The following is a 19147-nucleotide window of genomic DNA, read 5'->3' on the forward strand; positions in this document are numbered from 1 at the left end:
GCGGCAGCACCACCCCCAAAAGCACGACGTGCATTCTCTAAATTCAGTAAATTTCCATCGTCAACCGTGTAATTGAATGGGATTATTTTGAAATTTTAAAACGCTTGAAATGTCACAAACAAATAGGCCTATGTTGATAAATAATATAAATACAAGCTAAAACCGTTGGGGTTCGATAATGAACCCCACAAAACTAACCGAGTATATTGGAAAATGCCATACGGCCGGGCGGTTTCACAAGTTGCCGGCTCGATCATGTCATCCGCCGCCTGCCCAAAAGGGTCCGGTTTTGCTATTTTTCCAATAAAAAGGTCCAAATGTGGGAGAACAAATTTTAACAAGAATTTGTCTTTAAAAAAGACAAGTTCACGGATCAGGTGTATAGCACATGTACTTTGAGCTACTTTGGTCTAACATTCAATATTCATATCTAACCTACTCTAGCTCTGCACTTATTCGACAATAAATAAGTGATATGATGCTTAATAATGATACATGCGTCTTGACTCTGGAAAACAATATTTTTTAAAAACCTCATTTTGCATTTAGTTTTTTAAGCCACCTCGGGAGCCACCTACAGGATCTCGTTTTGCATTTAGGTTTTTATTGTGTTGCAAAGTAGCAAAACTTTCTTTATATATGACCCAATTCGTGCCTGGAAAAGGCTATCCCCTCTTACAACCTATTGTCAGGTCTGATTTCTATATTGAGGTGTCACCGGGTTTGCCAGAGATAATAATACCAAATCTAAACACCATGAAATTTACCACATCACGACCAAGCTCACATTGGGCGCCCATTCCTTTTTGAAGGAATTTTTATTAAGTCACCTACTAGGAAACAAATTTGGCTATATTACTACGAAGAAAATTGTATCTTATCACAAGTAAACAAAATAATTACACAGCTTGCTCTTGTTAGCTTTTGTCAGGGTCAGGGATATGTATGAACACCAATATTATACAGGTTTAGGCCTATAGGCCTACACATTGGTTATTGCAGGAGTCAATAAACATTAGCTAACATTCAATTAACTATAGAGTATAGATATAGACTTAGTTTTGTGCAATATAGTAAAATTCTGAAGTAAATCGCTTGCTGCACAGTTTTCTATACAGAATGATGTTTACTTTGTAATCAGGCCTGGCCATGAACCTGCTAGTTTTGATTAATCGATCAGTTATGTGTATTGTCAGCATGTGATGGCTATAAACCAATTACAAACATGTTTCTAAAAAGGCTAAAAAATTCCTACTCCTGGACAGACTCTTTTCCGGGTTAGGGCTAATTAGTAAGTTGTCATGTGTGGCAAGATTAGATAAAGGCATACAAACAAGGGTATGAGATATTAGGAATTATTTCCTAGACTAATAACCACAGGGCTGGTGGGCTACAATACCTATTCATGACACAGGATATGTAAGGGATAAACTGTGCATATGAGATGTGGGGAAAGTGGCATCATTTCACTGCCGTGAAAAAAGGGGATAAGGCATTTACACAGACAAGGGCAATTTGTAGAGGGATTTGGGTACACAAATCTGCCCAAGTACAGTTAGGCCTATCATTTGAAAGTCCGGTTTTGGAATTCCTGCACCCTCCCAAAAAAAAATCTGTGTATGTATAATGGCCCTGGCCTTCATTAACTTTTACAGGCTCAAGCTCAACTTCAGTTCAATTACACAATATTATGGTAATTTTTGTTTGTTTGTTGGAAAATGAACCACATTTTCAGGGGCTATTCAGGCCCGCTAAGAAGGTCTAAAAGCGCTGAAAATTATTTTTTCAAACAAAAACTAGGCACATGATTTTTCCAAAATCTGATTGCATTTATCTTTGTCTTTTTAATACTATCATGACAGCTCATGCCGGTATGTTAACCTTGTTACTTTTGAAGAGATGGTGATTAATATTAATTCAAAAACTGCCCAAATAAAGTGATTCTTCCTGCATTCTGTTAAATACTAAAAAATTCTATTGAGATAAATATTAAACATGTAGGCCTAAATTGTCGCCGTAAAATTTTAGTCTGAAATGCATTTATATCCTAATTTGAATATGTCTGCAAATAAGAAAAGTTTATAGGCCACCAATATAGCCTACACTCATAATAGGCCTACCAAGATTAATACCAAAAACAACGAAAACTAAACAGCAAATGGCACTTTGCAGGAAGTCAGTCACAACACAACAACAACACTAAAGTATTAAAATTAAGGGAAGGGGTATGAACGTTTGGACAGTATTTATTGTGGGACATTAGAGCACATCAAACATATCGAATTGCATTCCGAATACGAAGAATGGCCTTCTGATATCAAATAATTTTGATTTTTTGAAATTCGCAATGTAATACACATTTTTATGGCAAATCATTAAAATTGATATTTTTGATATTTAACAGTACTCGAAGTAAACTTTATAAATCTGATGATTTCTACCTAAAGTGTATGCAGGTGGGATGAAAAGCCGACGATCAATTGAAAATTTGAAAAAATCCATATCTTCAATATGAAAGGTCAACATTTTCAATTGATCGTCGGCCTTTCCTCCCAGCTACATACACTTTAAGACTATATCATTAAATTTATAAAATTTACTTCGAGGACTGTTATATCTCCAAAATGTGAAAAATATCAAATTTTAATAATTTGTCATAAAATTAGTATTATATCGTGAATTTCATAAACTGAAAATTATTTGATATCAGAAAGACATTCTTCGTATTCCGAATGCAATTCGATAGGTCTGATGTGCTCTCATGTCCCACAAAAAATGCTGTCGAAACGCTCAAAACGCTCATTCCAGTTCCCTTAACATTAATAATTTTCTCATTAAAAAGCAACTCATTACTCATACTTTCATGTGCTAATTTGCTAAAGTGTTTGAAAAGTGTTATATAATGTACACAAATATTTTATTATAATGATGTACGTAACTACTGTCTTAGGCTTAGTTCTAATATTTTAGAAGTACATGCATGTATTTCTAATTCACTGAGTGTACCATATAGTAGTATTATATCACTAGGTTCTTTGTAGATTTGTATATTACTTTTATACTTATCAAATAAGGCCTAATTATTTCATTTATAAAATATGAGTATTTGTTATGACACTTTTATTCATGTTTAAGTTTATTTAAAATCCCGGGTTTAAAATATTCCATTCAGTAAATACGTATTTTGGTTATACTGTATAAATACCAGAGCAAATATGGCAAGTAAAGCTATTACCAATTCAAACCACAGTGAATTCAAACCTACCACTATATTATAAAGGTCAAATAGGGCGAGCTAGGGGCAAGAGGTAACATGCTTTATGGCATTTGGAGCATTCTTGTACTGTGATTAACATGATTAAAGGCTCACTGGCCTGGTTGGAGTATATTAAACACATTCTTATAGTGTTTTTGATAAGATAATAGCAGTGAATAAATATGAGTCTTAAACATAGGCCTTCTGTATGTACAATGTATTTGAATTATTTACATGATTAAAATACTAGAGTAGTCTTTAATACTATTAAAATAAATGCAACAAGTGGCAAAATCAATCATTCATAAGTTACTAGTACCAAAAAATCAGCCATAAGATCTGTTTAAACATGTTTAAAAAGGTTGTGTTCATCATCTTTTAGTTTTATATTGTTAATATATTATTCAATATTTATAATACTAGGTGTATATAGCTTATACAATGCGTATACAATTTTCCATAAAACAGTGAAAAATCCTGCTCGTTTTATAAAAGTTGATAGGACACAATTTCAAATAGTATGTTTGATGTACGAATAGCCTAAATTTCTGGTTTACGAAATTTGTCAATTTGAACATAACCTATTTCTTATTTGCAAATGTGTTTGTCTCGCAATTGTAGGCCTATAATACTAGTATACTTCCCTGATGTGTATTAAAAGGTCCAACCGTGGGCCTTATATGCCTTTTTTGCACAACACATCTTGTCGATGTTTGTTTATTTGTTTCTTGTGCAATAAACCCGGGCAATAAACATATTAAAATTAAAATTAAAATAAATTACTTTAAAATGAATTTGGAATTCCAGACTTTTCCCCCCAAAATAAGTTTGCCCTCAATAGGGGTTCTGGTGGAATATGCCCGGAATTCCATACTTTTTGCGGAGATTGGGTCTGAAATTCCAGATATTTTTTCCAAAATGAATTTGGAATTCCAGACTTTTTTTCAAAAAATAGTTTGCCCTCTATAGGGTTTTGGTGGAAGGTGCCGGGAATTCCATACTTTTTGTGGAGATTTGGTCTGGAATTCCAGATATTTTTTGCAAAAAAAATTCGGAATCCCAGATTTAAAAAAAACAAACATTTGCCCTCTATAAGGGGGGGGGGGTCTTTTATTATCTGGAATATCCCAATTGACATGAGAGTTGAGTCTCCAATAACAGTGATGCAAGTCAGGGGCCATTTATACATTTCGAGGACGCCATTTGACATATTTATATTGCATAGCCTATGTAGGCAGGTAGGGGGGTGTTTTTGGGTTGGTTTTAGGGTTTAAAATCTTCTGGGGTGAGTCAGCAAAACCAGCAGCAACTTGACGTAATTGTATGAGAAGTTTACACAACTTTGGGCAACTTTGCATAAATATGGGCAGCTTTGCGCAACTTTACAAAATGTTTAGGAAACTTAATGCAACTTTCCGCAACTTTGTAAAATGTTTCGGCAACTTAATGCAACTTTGCGCAACTTTGCAAAATGTTTAGGCAACATAATGCAATTTTGGACAACTTTGCAAAATATTTAGGCAACTTAAAGCAACTTTGCGCAACTTTGCAAAATATTTAGGCAACTTAATGCAACTTTGCAAAATATTTAAGCAACTTAAAGCGACTTTGCGCAACTTTGCAAAATATTTAGGCAACTTAAGGCAACTTTGTGCAACTTTGGTCATTTTTGACAATTTTGGACGAAGTTGAGCAACTTCCCCTGTGACATGGGGCCTTTTAAGTTTCAGCTAGTTCCTTTCTTTCGTTCTCTCTTCCTTTGTCTCAGTTATGAGTCTTATTGTGTATTTTCCAACATTTTTCAGGTTCTGTTCCCAGGGTTCTGTTTTCTTTCTAGGCCTATTTCAAATTTTTCTTTCGTGCAACTTTGCATCTATTTTTTCCAAACTTGAAATTTTCATTCAAATTATCTCTTTTTCACAATTTTTGAGCTTTTTTTTCTCCTTTCAAACTGTCTTTTGCCGTTATCTGCATCGTTCAAACTTTCCAAAATATTGTCCTAGACCTGATCATAATTATAGCCCTATCCATCATAGCCTATAACCCTTTCTCTTTTCCTTTCTTGTAGGTCTATCCATCATGAAACTTTCTTTGAAACTTCTATAGGCCTATCCTTCTTTCCTCTTACTTTGGTAGCTTTTGGTATTCTGTTTCTCTATCTTTCTTTCTCATAGGCGTAGATCCGGGGGGGATACCCCCAAAATTTTGCCAACTTTTATATAGGCCTAATCCTTTTCCTGATGCATAGTTTCTCTTTCTTTGTATACTTCTTTCTAACAATTTTCTTAGGCCTTTTATCAAACTTTTCTTCAAATATATAATATTTCTTATTTTCTTTCAGTAATTCGTTCAGTAGGCCCTAACATATTTTGTAAACTTTCTTTTTCTATGAAACTTTCACTGATTAATTCTACCAATTTCCCACTCTCACTTTTTCTTTCAAACAATGATAAACTTATAATATTATCCTCTTATATCAAGTTCTATGCTTGATGTTGATGTTAATCGTTTTTAGTTTTCCCATACCTTTTTCCTGTTGTTTTCTTCAAATGCAGTGCCGTTTCCTTTTGCATTTACTCCTGGGTTGAACCCACCCCCTTCCTCCCTATAAATTTCTTCCTCAACCTCTCCCTTTCCTTCCATCTTTCATTCTGAAACAGTGAAACTCCTTTTCAACCGTTCTCTCAAAATTAATCTTACAGTCAATTATTTCAATAATACTTTTGAATTTTGATGTAGGCCCTATGGGTGAAAATGTCATTTTTTGGTGATTTTTGTGCAGTTTTTACCAAAAAAGTAGTTTTTACATTAGAATATTTTTGAAAAATGACTTATGGAAAGTATAATTATCAAAGATGGATTTTTGGATTTAAAAAAGTTAATCACAGCATTTTTCTGTGTCATATGGTTTCAAAGTGATGACCTATAGCATATAGGCCAATGTATCATAAGTATAGACCTAAGCATAATGCACGGATTTTGGCAATTTTCCTTGGTAATTTTAGCCATAATTCACCCTTTTTACTATTTTTAGCAATTTCTTGCATTACTAAAGTTTAAATTGCACATTATAGATTATTGATAACGGTCTTCTTTAATTTTAAGCGAGTCCATGGTGTGATGTGCCCTGAGTAATTTAATTTGATGATTTATCTTTGTTTACAAAGTTACATGAGTGATGACATTTTTGGGGAATTCCCCTCTCAAATTGAGCAAAACAAGTTGAATCATATCTAATTTGGAATATTTGGAAACCCCTTCAGATTGTAAAGAGATGACATCATATATGGGATTCCCCTCAGGAAGTGATGTCATGTGAAAGGTTTATGTTATAATTAAGACTTTGGAATTTCCCAGATTGAGCATAATGTGAAGGTAGTAAATGGCCCATAATAGAATTGGGTTTTTCCCATGCTTGATATATAAGAAATGTAAACACAATTATTGTCACAGTTGATAGTGTTGATCTGGGCTATGCTTACAGTCCAATTCCTTGAAAGAAAGGAAATTACAAACCAGAAGTATTTTATGTAGTCAAAGTACTATACTATTTACCAGTGTTGTCGGAGAAGATCTAGAATACGTCAAAGAACGTTATTCTTCCAAGAAAGGAAATATATTCTTCTGTCGACTTGCTGAAGTCTGGTATTTTGATTCAACGCAACTGTCAAAATAAGTGGGGACAACTGCATCGCAGTCCTGCTTCCTGAAGATATTGTGTGAAAGGTGGAAATAGCACCAAGTTTGGAGAAAGCAGCGCAAGGAGTTAAATTTGGAGAACTGCGCAAGGAGTTTAGCATAGGAGAACGGCGCAAGGAGTTTAGCATAGGAGGACGGCGCAAGGAGTTTAGTATAGGAGAATTGCGCAAGGAGTTGTAAACGTGTTTGGAGAACACCATTTTCGTGTAAGGATTTTATACGCAAGGAGTTATCAATGCAAGTGTACAAAGGACTTCGCTGCTTGTCGCAGGACAAGTGAATAGGGATATATTACATCAGTCGTCCAGAACATTACAAGAACTTTATGATCACCAAGAAGAAGAATGCTGGCTAAGTACAAAATAGATAAAGAGTGATTATATTTGATTGATGTATATGTGCATTTGTAGTCATTATATTGTACCAAACGAAACTTGCTTTCAATTAAAGACTTAGATTTTGTTAGCTTAAACGAACAGTGTATTTGTGTTGTGCATTCGTGTGAGTTCGGGTAAAAGGTGATTTTGGCCTTGAGTCAAGTACGGCTCGTAACAATGGCAACATCCATATCAAATATCCCAGTAAAATTGGCAAAAATGAGTGCAAATGGTCATTGCCATATAGAAATGAATGGGGGGGGGGCACTCACTAAAATGATTGACGGGGATGTGGATGTTCTAAAAGGCTAAGGAAATTGTAGGGGCCTATACTAGTATGCACATTTTCCTGCTCGCTGCGCTCGCAACAGGTTTGCAAATTACGATCCCAAAAAATTTGGCATGTGCAATGGTGGGCAAAAAATGTTTGGCAGGCCATTTGGAAATTTTAACCACCGCCCGGACCCCGGCTCATAAATATTGCACAGCCCCTTATGTAATATGGATGTAACCAAACTCTTTCCCTTATGTTCTTTCTTTTAGTCATTTTAACTTCAATTCCATCATTCAAACTTTTTTTGATTTCATTTCAAACTTTTTCAATATTATAATCATTCTTTCAAAGGCTGTGTCTTTGCAACGTGTTCTCTCAAATTTTCACTTCGTAATAATGGTTCCATGCCAGGAAGCCTCAATATTCAACTTTGTACCAGGGCCGGATTTACCATTGGGTCAGATGCAAATTGCCCTGTGCATCTTTTTTTAGCCCATGTTTTGGGCTAAAATAGGGTAAAATGGTAAAATTTTGCTTGCTTCGCACATTTGCAATTCAAATAGAGAAGTCACCTTCATTTTGGGCTAAAATAGTCCAAAATTTAAATTTTTGCACGTTTTTTTCGCGCGTAACTGTCAAAGTAAAATCAGAGAAAAATATGCCCGTCCCCTTAAAGGGGCATTTCGTGATCCACAGCCTCATCCCCCCACTTTTCTCAAAAAAGTTGAGATTTTTATATCACTGGAAACCTCTGGCTACATAATGTTTATGTACAAAATATTTCTTGCAGATTAATTCGTTTTGCAAAGATATCGTGAAATTTGAATTTCGTTCTGGTGCACCAGAACGAAATTACAACGCATTGTCTATGGAGCAGTGTAACACACATAATCATGTATAACTCGCAAACGCAAAATCGGAATCAACTGAAATTTTGGGAATGGTCTTTTTTCGTGGATATGTACTGAAAAATGTCATAAAAAGAGGATGCCAGGATCACGAAACACTCCTTTAAGTGCTCTCATCACCACTGTCCGTCCCGGCGGGCCACTGTCAATCACCTGTATACCATACGGAAACCAAATCTTGGCCATGCACCTGTGTAGGCCTACACTACACATGCCTTCTTCACGGTGGGGGGCCTCCAAATTTTGGCATAGGCGTAGATCCCGGGGGGATGGGGGATTTATCCCCCAATATTTTGCCAGGGGGTGGTCCATGATCATCCCTCAATGTTGACGTCTGTGTGTGGGTTTCTGACAAAATTAACCTCATATTTGGCCATTTTAGATCATGTTATCTCAGGATAATCAGGTTATCCGGGATAATTATCCGAGATAATCATGTTATCCGGGATAATCAGATTATCCAGGATAATTATCCGAGATAATTATGTTATCAGGATAACATTAATAGGCCTATAGCTATCTTTTATAGATAGCAAATGAATATAACAATCTTCAGTAGATAGCAGATCAATATAGCTGTTGTCAGTAGATAGCAGATCAATATAACTATCGTCAGTAGATAGCAGATTAATATAGTTATCTTCAGTAGATAGCAGGTTAATATATAGCTATCTTCAGTAGATAGCAGATCAATATAACTATCGTCAGTAGATAGCAGATTAATATAGTTATCTTCAGTAGATAGCAGGTTAATAATATAGCTATCTTCAGTAGATAGCAGATCAATGTAGCTATCGCCAGTAGATTGCAGGTGAATATAAATATCTTCAGTAGATAGCAGATCAATATAGCTATTTTCAGTAGATAGCAGATCGATAAAGTAATCTTCTGAAGATAACTATATTAATCTGCTATCTACTGAAGACTACTATATCGATCTGCTATCTACCGACAATGGTTCTATTGATCTATCTACTGCCAACAGCTATATTGACCTGCTATCTACTGAAGATAGCAATATTGATCTACTATCTACTGAAGATTGCTATATATTAACCTGCTTTCTAATGAAGATAGCGATATTAATCGGCTATCTACTGAAAATAGCTATATTGATCTGCAATCTACTGGCAATTTCTTGAACTTTGAAGGCCTCTGAGGGAATAATCTTAGCGCGACTTGCATCTAAAACGCATTAAATATATTCACTAACATATAAACTATCTATTTAAATCGAAAAAACTGCAATTTAATCAAAAGCCATTTCAATTTTGGCTGAATCTCTGAAAAGCACGGTTTTAGGGCGCACACCACTAAATAATCGTCCCATTGAAATACGTGTAAAAACACCAGTTTTATTTATTCGCTTTGAGGCCTTTTCGGCGCTTTCTGAGAATTTTAATGATAACCAGTCGATTGCAAATCGATGAAAGTTTAACATATGTTTCAATGTATGGGTAGTCTTCCACCTCGTTTTCCCGGTAGGAGCCGCTAAACAGCGCCCTCACTGTTTTTGACATGCTCTCAAGACTGAAAACCTGTTTCTGCCCATTTTTAATACGCGGACCTATTTTCTCGATAATTGTAAAATGCGACTTTTTTAGTGATTCAAATTCATGCACAGGCTTTACACTTTTATTTAAGCTATAATTCGCTACTCTTTCTGATTATTAGTCCAAAGAGCAGCCCATTATACCTCAAAAACTTTCTGTATTTTACCGGAACTCAGTAGGGTTGCACAAATGGCGCATTGATTTAGTGGTGTGCTCCCTGGATGGCTCCTAAATGTAATGTTGGTTCCCGGTATTTTATATAGCGAAAAGTTTTATCGTATCGTCCTCGAAAAGTTTTATGGTGTAAATCGTCCCATCGATGCCAAATTAAAAAAAAACTAGAGCGGTTCTCGGCTTTCGCGGTTCTCGGTAGTGTGGGTTGGTCCGTATGTGACGTTTCTGTTCAGAACCTTGTGTGACCCTTCCCCCCCAGAAAAAAATCATCCGCCACCACTGGTTATAACAAGGGCCTTGTAAATGCAACTGGTGAGACAGAGCCTCGAATGACGTTTGTGTTTTCAGTCTGATTTCAGTTCCCTAACAGGTACAAAGTTTACGCATTATCATTAGGCCTACCAAGTATTGTATGTCCTATAATCTCTTATGTATGACATGGATCTTTACCATGATTGTGCAAGCCAAAAAATATCATTTCAATACCCCAAACATGCGTTAAAAAAAGATCATGTTTTACACATGCAACCTCAAGTTTAGACATTCCCTAAACCCTCATGCACGGGAAAAATCATGCCGCCACCATTGGTTATGACAAGGGCCTTTTAGGGTGCACACCAGTAAATAAGCCCCACTGACTTTCTGTACAGACAGGGGCCGGGAAAACAACTCAGTTCTTCAAAACTTCCCCCTTCTGCAAGCAGAAGGTCAGATGACGACATCCATTGTAAAAATTAATATATGGATTTCAGGATTTTTTTTCCAGAAATATTGTAAAAAGTTCAACCTATAACCCATACAGCTAACGCCACCTCACAAACAGCTTGGTGTTTCTGAAATGTAACACATTTTGAAAGTCGTCATAAAAAGTCGGATCCTGCTAAATTTACACAGACAATCTAATTTACAGGCCTAAATGATGATTAAATATGAATCAGGGCCTAATAGTTGCCTTTTAAGCCTTTTCTAATGTATTACATTAAGTCATATTGCACATTTCCTCGTTTCAAATACTGTTTTTTCCCTTCCAGGGTGTAGCTAGACTTCTCCGTACTCCACTTGCCAATTGTGCTTCTGGCTATTGCATTTAAGCTTAAAACTCTGATTATTATTTGTGCACAATTGATAGATTTTCACATCTAATCTTTTCAGTCACCGTACGCCCTCTGTTTGTTAGCTTCCCAAGTGGACTACTGACTTTGGATTGCGGATAACTTTTTAACATGGGATTCTATGGAGAGTTAGGCCAATTTCTGGCCTAACTAAAATTGGTCATGATGTAATGCATCTTTAAATGAATCTGGCTTGTGATTGGTCCCCAGATATCGTTATTGATTGAACAAATTCATCAGGATCGGTAGAGTAAACTAGTAAACCAGAGTTCGTAGTATCTGATCCAAGAAAATGCACTTACTGTGTACGTTTCAACAACCACTGTTGTCTTTGTCAACACTTGATGAGGAGTGACTGCAATCTACTGACAACCAACGCTAGAGGATATGTAAAATCAGGCGGTTTTTGGCGATTTTAGCCATTAAGCCCCCCCCACCGCATAAATCTGAAAGCCCCTCTGAGCCCCCCTCCTGGAGACGCTATTGCAAAATCAATGGAGAGAAACTATACTACCTTGTTTCTTAATAAAATGTAACGGGGTACATCAGGCAACTATGAGAGCCAAAAAGGCCTCAAATTGAGCAAAGAAAGACATTAATTTTCACGTGCATTTCAACCAAGACGCTTCATTAGTGGTGTTCGCCCTTAATGTCATATTATCATGACCGTTTTATTTTGTTTTATGTTAAGGGCTGGGGTATGAACGTTTGGACAGTATTTAATGTGGGACATTAGAGCACATCAGACATATCGAATTGCATTCTGAATACTAAGAATGTCCTGATATCAAATAATTTTGATTTTTTGAAATTCGCAATGTAATACACATTTTATGACAAATCATTAAAATTGATATTTTTGATATATAACAGTCCTCGAAGTAAATTTTATAAATTTAATGATACATTCTTTAAGTATATGTAGCTGGGAGGAAAGGCCGACGATCAATTGAAAATTTTGACCTTTCGTATTGAAGATATGGATTTCCCCCCAAAATAGGTCTTTTTGGGAAATAAAATCCATATCTTCAATATGAAAGGTCAAAATTTTCAATTGATCGTCGGCTTTTCCTCCCAGCTACATACACTTTAAGAATATGTCATTATATTTATAAAATTTACTTCGAGGACTTTTATATATCAAAAATTTGAAAAATATCAAATTTTAATAATTTGTCATAAAATTTGCATTATATCTTCGTATTCAGAATGCAATTCGATATGTCTGATGTGCTCTCATTTCCCACAAAAAATACTGTCGAAACGCTCAAAACGCTCATTCCAGATCCCTTAAGTATATGTCATATTACATGTTTCACATTTGTACGATTTTAAATAATTCTTTATCATGTTTATAGGACATGCTCTGTTATATTTTTATATCCTCTTTTCATTCTTGAAAAGATAGATCATGCTTTTATTTCACCCATTGGGTATTTCTTTATTAATTTGTGTTTATATGGCGATTTCAAGTGGGATAATAACTCCTGGATGACGTAAGCATAATGTTGATAGATTTAAATATCATTATAAATAGGCACTTAATAATAATGATATTGAAATAAATTGATAAATAGATAAATTAATAGATAAATAAATAAAAGATATATAAGCCTAGATAAATAATAAATAAATGATAAACTAGGAGTAAATTGCAAACATTAAATATCTTAGAGCAAATGAGCATTTAATAAGTTTTTGCGACAAATATTTTGCCCTTCTTGTACGTTTTATCATTATTTTATCTTTTACTAATTTTTTTGGGACATGCTCGCTTATTTATTTTTTATGTGTTCCTCTTATCATTTGTGAAGTATTTCTTTATTTTTGTTTTAGTACAAGTGATCACTGAGTATGTTTAACTGTGGAAATATCGGTAGATAAGGTGTTTTTTATTTCACCCTTGAGTATTATTTATAAGTGTATCAACATACATTTCACATGTCATGATTTTTCATTGTTTTATTTTAAAGCAATTCTTTATTGGGGTGCATGCTCTCATATATTAGGTGGTTTTTTTTTCATGTTCCTCTTGTCATTGTTGATAGATGGCTGTTTATTTATTTCGCGTGTTAAGTATTTTTTTAATTTTTGGTCGAAGTGTATAATTATCATCAGACACATGTGATATTTTTATGTATGATTTTGCATTATTTAATTTCAAATTATATAATTTTTTAAACGTACTAACGTAGTTCTTTATTTTTGTTTCTGTGAATATCATCCGAAAAGTAGGCCTCCTGCACATTATGATTTTGCCTTGCTTTATTTAACTCTTTACTGGGGTGCATGCTCTCTGCTGGTTTTTTTCATGTTCCTCTTATCATTATTGACAAGATAGCACCTGCTGTACGCTGTTTATTTATTTCGCCCTAAATTATTTCTTTACTTGTGTTTTTAGATTTTGAAGTTTATATCATGATAGCACACGCTATGTTTTTATACCAACCGCGTTTTCTTTTTGAAAACAGTTCTTGTTTCAAATCCTGGTCCGCAATGTCAACATTCAGTTCGTTCATAAAATATAGCTATTTATTTATGTCGCGTGTTAAGTAGTTCTTTATTTTTTGCTCGAAGTGTATAAATATCATCAGACACCTGTCAAATTTTTATGTATGATTGTTCATTATCTAATCTTAAAATATATAATTCTTTAAACTTATTTCTTTTTTTCTGTTTCAGTGAATATCATCCGAAAAGTAGGCCTCTACACATTATGATTTTCCTTGTTTTATTTAAACTCTTTATTGAGGTACATGCTCCTCTTATCGTTATTGACAAGTCATCACATGCTGTACGCTGTTTATTTATTTCGCCCTCATTTTCTTTACTTTTGTTTTTAGATCTTTAGTTCTTTATTTTTGTTTCTGTGAATATCATCCGAAAAGTAGGCCTTCTGCACATTATGATTTTTCCTTGCTTTATTTAACTCTTTACTGGGGTGCATGCTCTCTGCTGGTTTTTTCATGTTCCTCTTATCATTATTGACAAGATAGCACCTGCTGTACGCTGTTTATTTATTTCGCCCTAAATTATTTCTTTACTTTTGTTTTTAGATTTTGAAGTTGATATCATGATATCACACGCTATGTTTTATACCAACCGCATTGTCTGGTTAAAGACAGTTCTTGTTTTAAATCCTGAATACAATGTCAACATTCAGTTCGTTCACCTCACAATGCGGTGCGATGTTATATAACTGTATATATTGCAGGGTTGCCAAACCCGCGATGTAATAGGCCTAGGTCAATAGGATGAGTTTTGAAGATTTTCCTCGCGACAATTTCCTGTCCTATAGACACCAATTGATGGTTAAGAAAAATATTGCATGACTTCTCAACATTGGCTTACGCGACTTCTGGTAGTTTTTTATCTCATAGAAACCAACGGGTGATAAAAAAAATATTGGGCGACTTTTCAATGATTTGACCCGCGGTTTGCCCTCATTTGTTTGGCAACCGTGGTCTGTGTTAAGTGAATATATTTCGGTAAGAAAATAATTATCATAGACCATGTAGACAGAACGGACAATAGTCATAGGCGCTCTCCTCCATTTTGAGAAATATACTTTTACACACACACTACATTTATAATTAAAATGATCAGCCTTAAAGTTTTACCTTTTAGTGGGTTAAGCCAAACCTAAGTGGATGAAATATAAATCAACACTTCTGGCACTGATTGGTTTCCGTAGTTGTTATATGGAATACGAGCTGTCTGTAGCTACAAAATTGTCTGCAAATCGGCTTTTGCCGGGCCTCTTTTTCGGCGTTTTTCTCATTAAATTAGGGTCCCGTTCAAATAAAAAATAAACTGGTGTCTAGATGTAATCACAGTTAACACACCAGGAAAATTATAGAATATACAACAACCTAGTTACACCTGTAGACTGCGAACAAACATGCACCTGGCCAGACGTGGCCGTAAAACAAAGTGTTCTCCCTACGGATACCCTTAAGGGTCACACAAAAATCAACCCAAAAAAAAAAAAAAAATTCCAAAAAAAAAAATAAAAAAGCCTGAATACCACAAAAAAAAAAAATATTTACAAAAAAAAAATTCAAAATAAAAAAAAAAAAAATTCCAAACTAAAAAAAAAACTAATAAATTAAAAAAAATAAATAAATACAAAAAAAAAAAAAAATACCAAATAAAAAAAAAATATTAAAAGAAAAATTTTTCGTTTAATTTTTTTTTGGAAATTTTTTTTTTAATTTTTTTTTTAATATTTTTTTTTAATTTTTTTTTTTTTAATTTTTTTTTTTTTTTTTTTTTTTTTTTTTTTTTTTTTTTTTTTAATTTTTTTTTTTTTTTTTTAATTTTTTTTTTTTTTTTTAAATTTTTTTTTTTTTTTTTTTAAATTTTTTTTTTTTTTTTTTTTTTGTAAATTTTTTTTTTTTTTTGAAAATTTTTTTTTTTGGATTTAATTTTTTGTTTGGCATCGATGGGACACCGTAAGTTTAGCTTCTAGTATGGCAAGTGTTTCGCGCGCATTTGTACCACTACTTATTCTGTCGCTAAAAGGTGCTAGATTCACTATATAATTTTTTTTTTTTCAAACTCCATCCCCGCCCCTCCCCAAAAGGGTTTTCTTTAAGCATTTTGCTGAAGGGGTATTTCCAAATTTTTTTGACCCTTTCAATTGTGATTTTTTTCCCTCTAAATGAGTCAAAAACATTGCCCAAAGGGTATTTTTATATTATTTTTGAAGAAAATTTTAACAACATGTATGTTTTGGAGCCACAGGCGCGCGTAGATCCGGACAGGGGTGGAGGGGATCTCCCCAATATTTTGCCAGGGGGGTGGTCCATACAATCATCCCCCAGGCCTGTATTAGGGGTTCATTCATAGGATTGAGGGCATGATCGCTGTTTATGCCCGAGGCGTGAGCCGAGGGCATAAACAGCGATCATGCCCGAAATCCTATGAATGAACCCCGTTCATACATACCCAACATTCTTAGCAATTCAATACAGATGAAAATAATAAGGGTTTACAAGTTTAAATAACATTTCCATACCGTTTTCCTTCATAAATTGGAAGAAAATGAGTAGGCCTACTTGCAGGAGCAGCTCGGCTCATGAGGTCAACGGCCGGAGTCAACGCGTGATACGCGTCATCTTTTGCGCCCGCGTGAGATGGGCGCGGTGACATGCGCGTATACGCAACACTAGCAAATCGTGGATCGTGTTAATTGGGTTCCAACGCTGCGTGACGCAGCTTGTTTATGCCCTGCGTACTGGTCATAAACGGTATTTATGACCAGCAAAAAAGAGCGCAAATCCAATCAGAAACGTCGTTATATCGTGAGTATGTATGAATGCGGGTTTCTGACCAAATGAACCTCATATTTGGCCATTTTAGCCCAAAAAGTGCAAATTTTACTTTTTCTGAATCCTTGCAATGAGAGAAATAATTTGGACAGTATTTATTGTGGGACATTAGAGCACATCAGACATATCGAATTGCATTCTGAATACGAAGAATGTCCTTCTGATATCAAATAATTTTGACTTTTTGAAATTCGCAATGTAATACACATTTTATAGCAAATGATTAAAAATTTATATTTTTGATATTTAACAGTACTCGAAGTAAACTTTATAAATCTGATGATTTATACTTGAAGTGTATGTAGGTGGGATGAAAAGCCGACGATCAATTGAAAATTTTGACCTTTCGTATTGAAGATATGGATTTTTTTCCGAAAACACCAAAAAAATTAGGTCTTTTTGGGAAACAAATCCATATCTTCAATATGAAAGGTCAAATTTACTTCAAGGACTGTTATAGGCCTATATCATAAATGTGAAAAATATCAGATTTTAATCATTTGTCATAAAATTTGTATTATATCGTGAATTTCAAAAAATGAAAATTATTTGATATCAGAAAGACATTCAGAATGCAATGTAAATCCGGCCCTGCTTTGTAGGCCTACTAACCACCCTCATATAAAATCCATATTTGGCATAGGCGTAGATCCCGGGGGGATGGGGGATAAATCCCCCAATATTTTGCCAGGGGGTGGTCCATACAATCATCCCTCAATGTTGACGCCTGTGTGTGGGTTTCTGACAAAATTAACCTCATATTTGGCCATTTTAGCCCCCAAAGTGCCAATTTCGATTCGCGCGAATTTATTATTTTGCACCATGCTTATGTTACCAGTTTAGCTTCCAGTATGGCAAGTGTTTCGCGCGCATTTGTACCACTACTTATTCTGTCGCTAAAAGGTGCTAGATTCACTATACAATTTTTTTTTCAAACTCCATCCCCGCCCCCTCCCCCAAAAGGGTTTTTTTTAAGCATTTTACTGAAGGGGTATTTCCAAATTTTTTTGACCCTTTCAATTGTGATTTTTTCCCTCTGAATGAGTCAAACACATACCGTAGAAACCCGTCTATAAGGAATAGAAGCGACTGTGATGATAGCATATTTCACGCTAGCGCCCTCCACAATATTATATCATTATGGAATTTGAGCAAATCATTTACCGACACAAGCAGGTATACAATGTATTATTTTATCTTTATTTCGCATCTCACGAGCATAGCTCACTTGGCAAGGCATAAGACTTTGGTTCTCTAGATCGGAAGATGGTGAGTTCGAGCCTCATCACGGTCACACAAACTTTTATAAACAAAATATTGTTCAAACTTTTCATTTATATTTTCTTGCATTTTCTAAAGACTCCTTTCGTGATCATTTTTTTTTCATATTTAGTTTAATTTATTCTATTGTTTTTCTTTTATTGTTTCTTTTCTTTGTCTTTTTTTCTTGTTTAATTTTATTTTTTCTTTATTTTGCTTTGATTCATATAATATTGGCAGGATAAGGAGAGGAGGGAACTAAAGACCCATTCAGTGATTTGCTCATCCGGACGATCGTAAAAATCATCAAAATTCACCTTTGTCATTGTCATAGATGTGGTAACATAGCCTGCTAGTGGTTCAGCAGATAACCGTGTGACACATAATATACATTTGGCTACATTTTATTATACGATAAATACGAATTTATTAAACATGGTAACAAATATTATCTAGCAGATCGGTTATACGATGGAACTGGTAGGCATAGGCCTATTATAAATTCGGGATATTAAATATCTTCCTGACGAGACAGATCTGCGCATGTGGTCAAAGACGATTCCTTACTAGCCACAGACCGTCCGCTGGAATTAGTTGAATCGCTATGGCTGTTGGTCGGACCTCTCATCTCTCCACATCGATTGTGACCTATCCCCGACATTGCCCTTATGAACTCACATCCTCCTGTTTTATTCAATACGCTGGCGAAGTTACGTAATAATCGGATTAACTACCATAGCAATAGGTGAAAACAATTTTTGAATATACCGCGTTATACACTGATACGTTCAGGCGGTACCTCTTCATTGAACCATATCATGCTGCACCTGTAAGATCTTTGAAAAGACCAGTATTGTATTCAATCTATGATTGCAGACATACACAGTACAGGTGATGAGTGTAACCTGCTTGTAGCGCAGCGCGATATGTTCAAAATTGTTTTCACCTATTGCTATGGTAATTAATCCGATTAATTACGCAACTTCACCAGCGTATAATGGCCGAATAAATTCTGATCATCACTTGGCTTGTTGGATTCGTCTATACTACAATTCGCTGTCGAAGTGACGTAATAATCGCAATAACTACCATCAAGCAGATTGCACTAATCACCCGCGTATGTCACCAAACATAGATTGAATACCACTCTTTTCATAAATACTTATCTTACATGGCGAGTGATTAGCATTTCTTTGACAAC

This window comes from Amphiura filiformis, chromosome 14 (assembly GCF_039555335.1).
Source record: "Amphiura filiformis chromosome 14, Afil_fr2py, whole genome shotgun sequence".
Classification (NCBI taxonomy): domain Eukaryota; kingdom Metazoa; phylum Echinodermata; class Ophiuroidea; order Amphilepidida; family Amphiuridae; genus Amphiura; species Amphiura filiformis.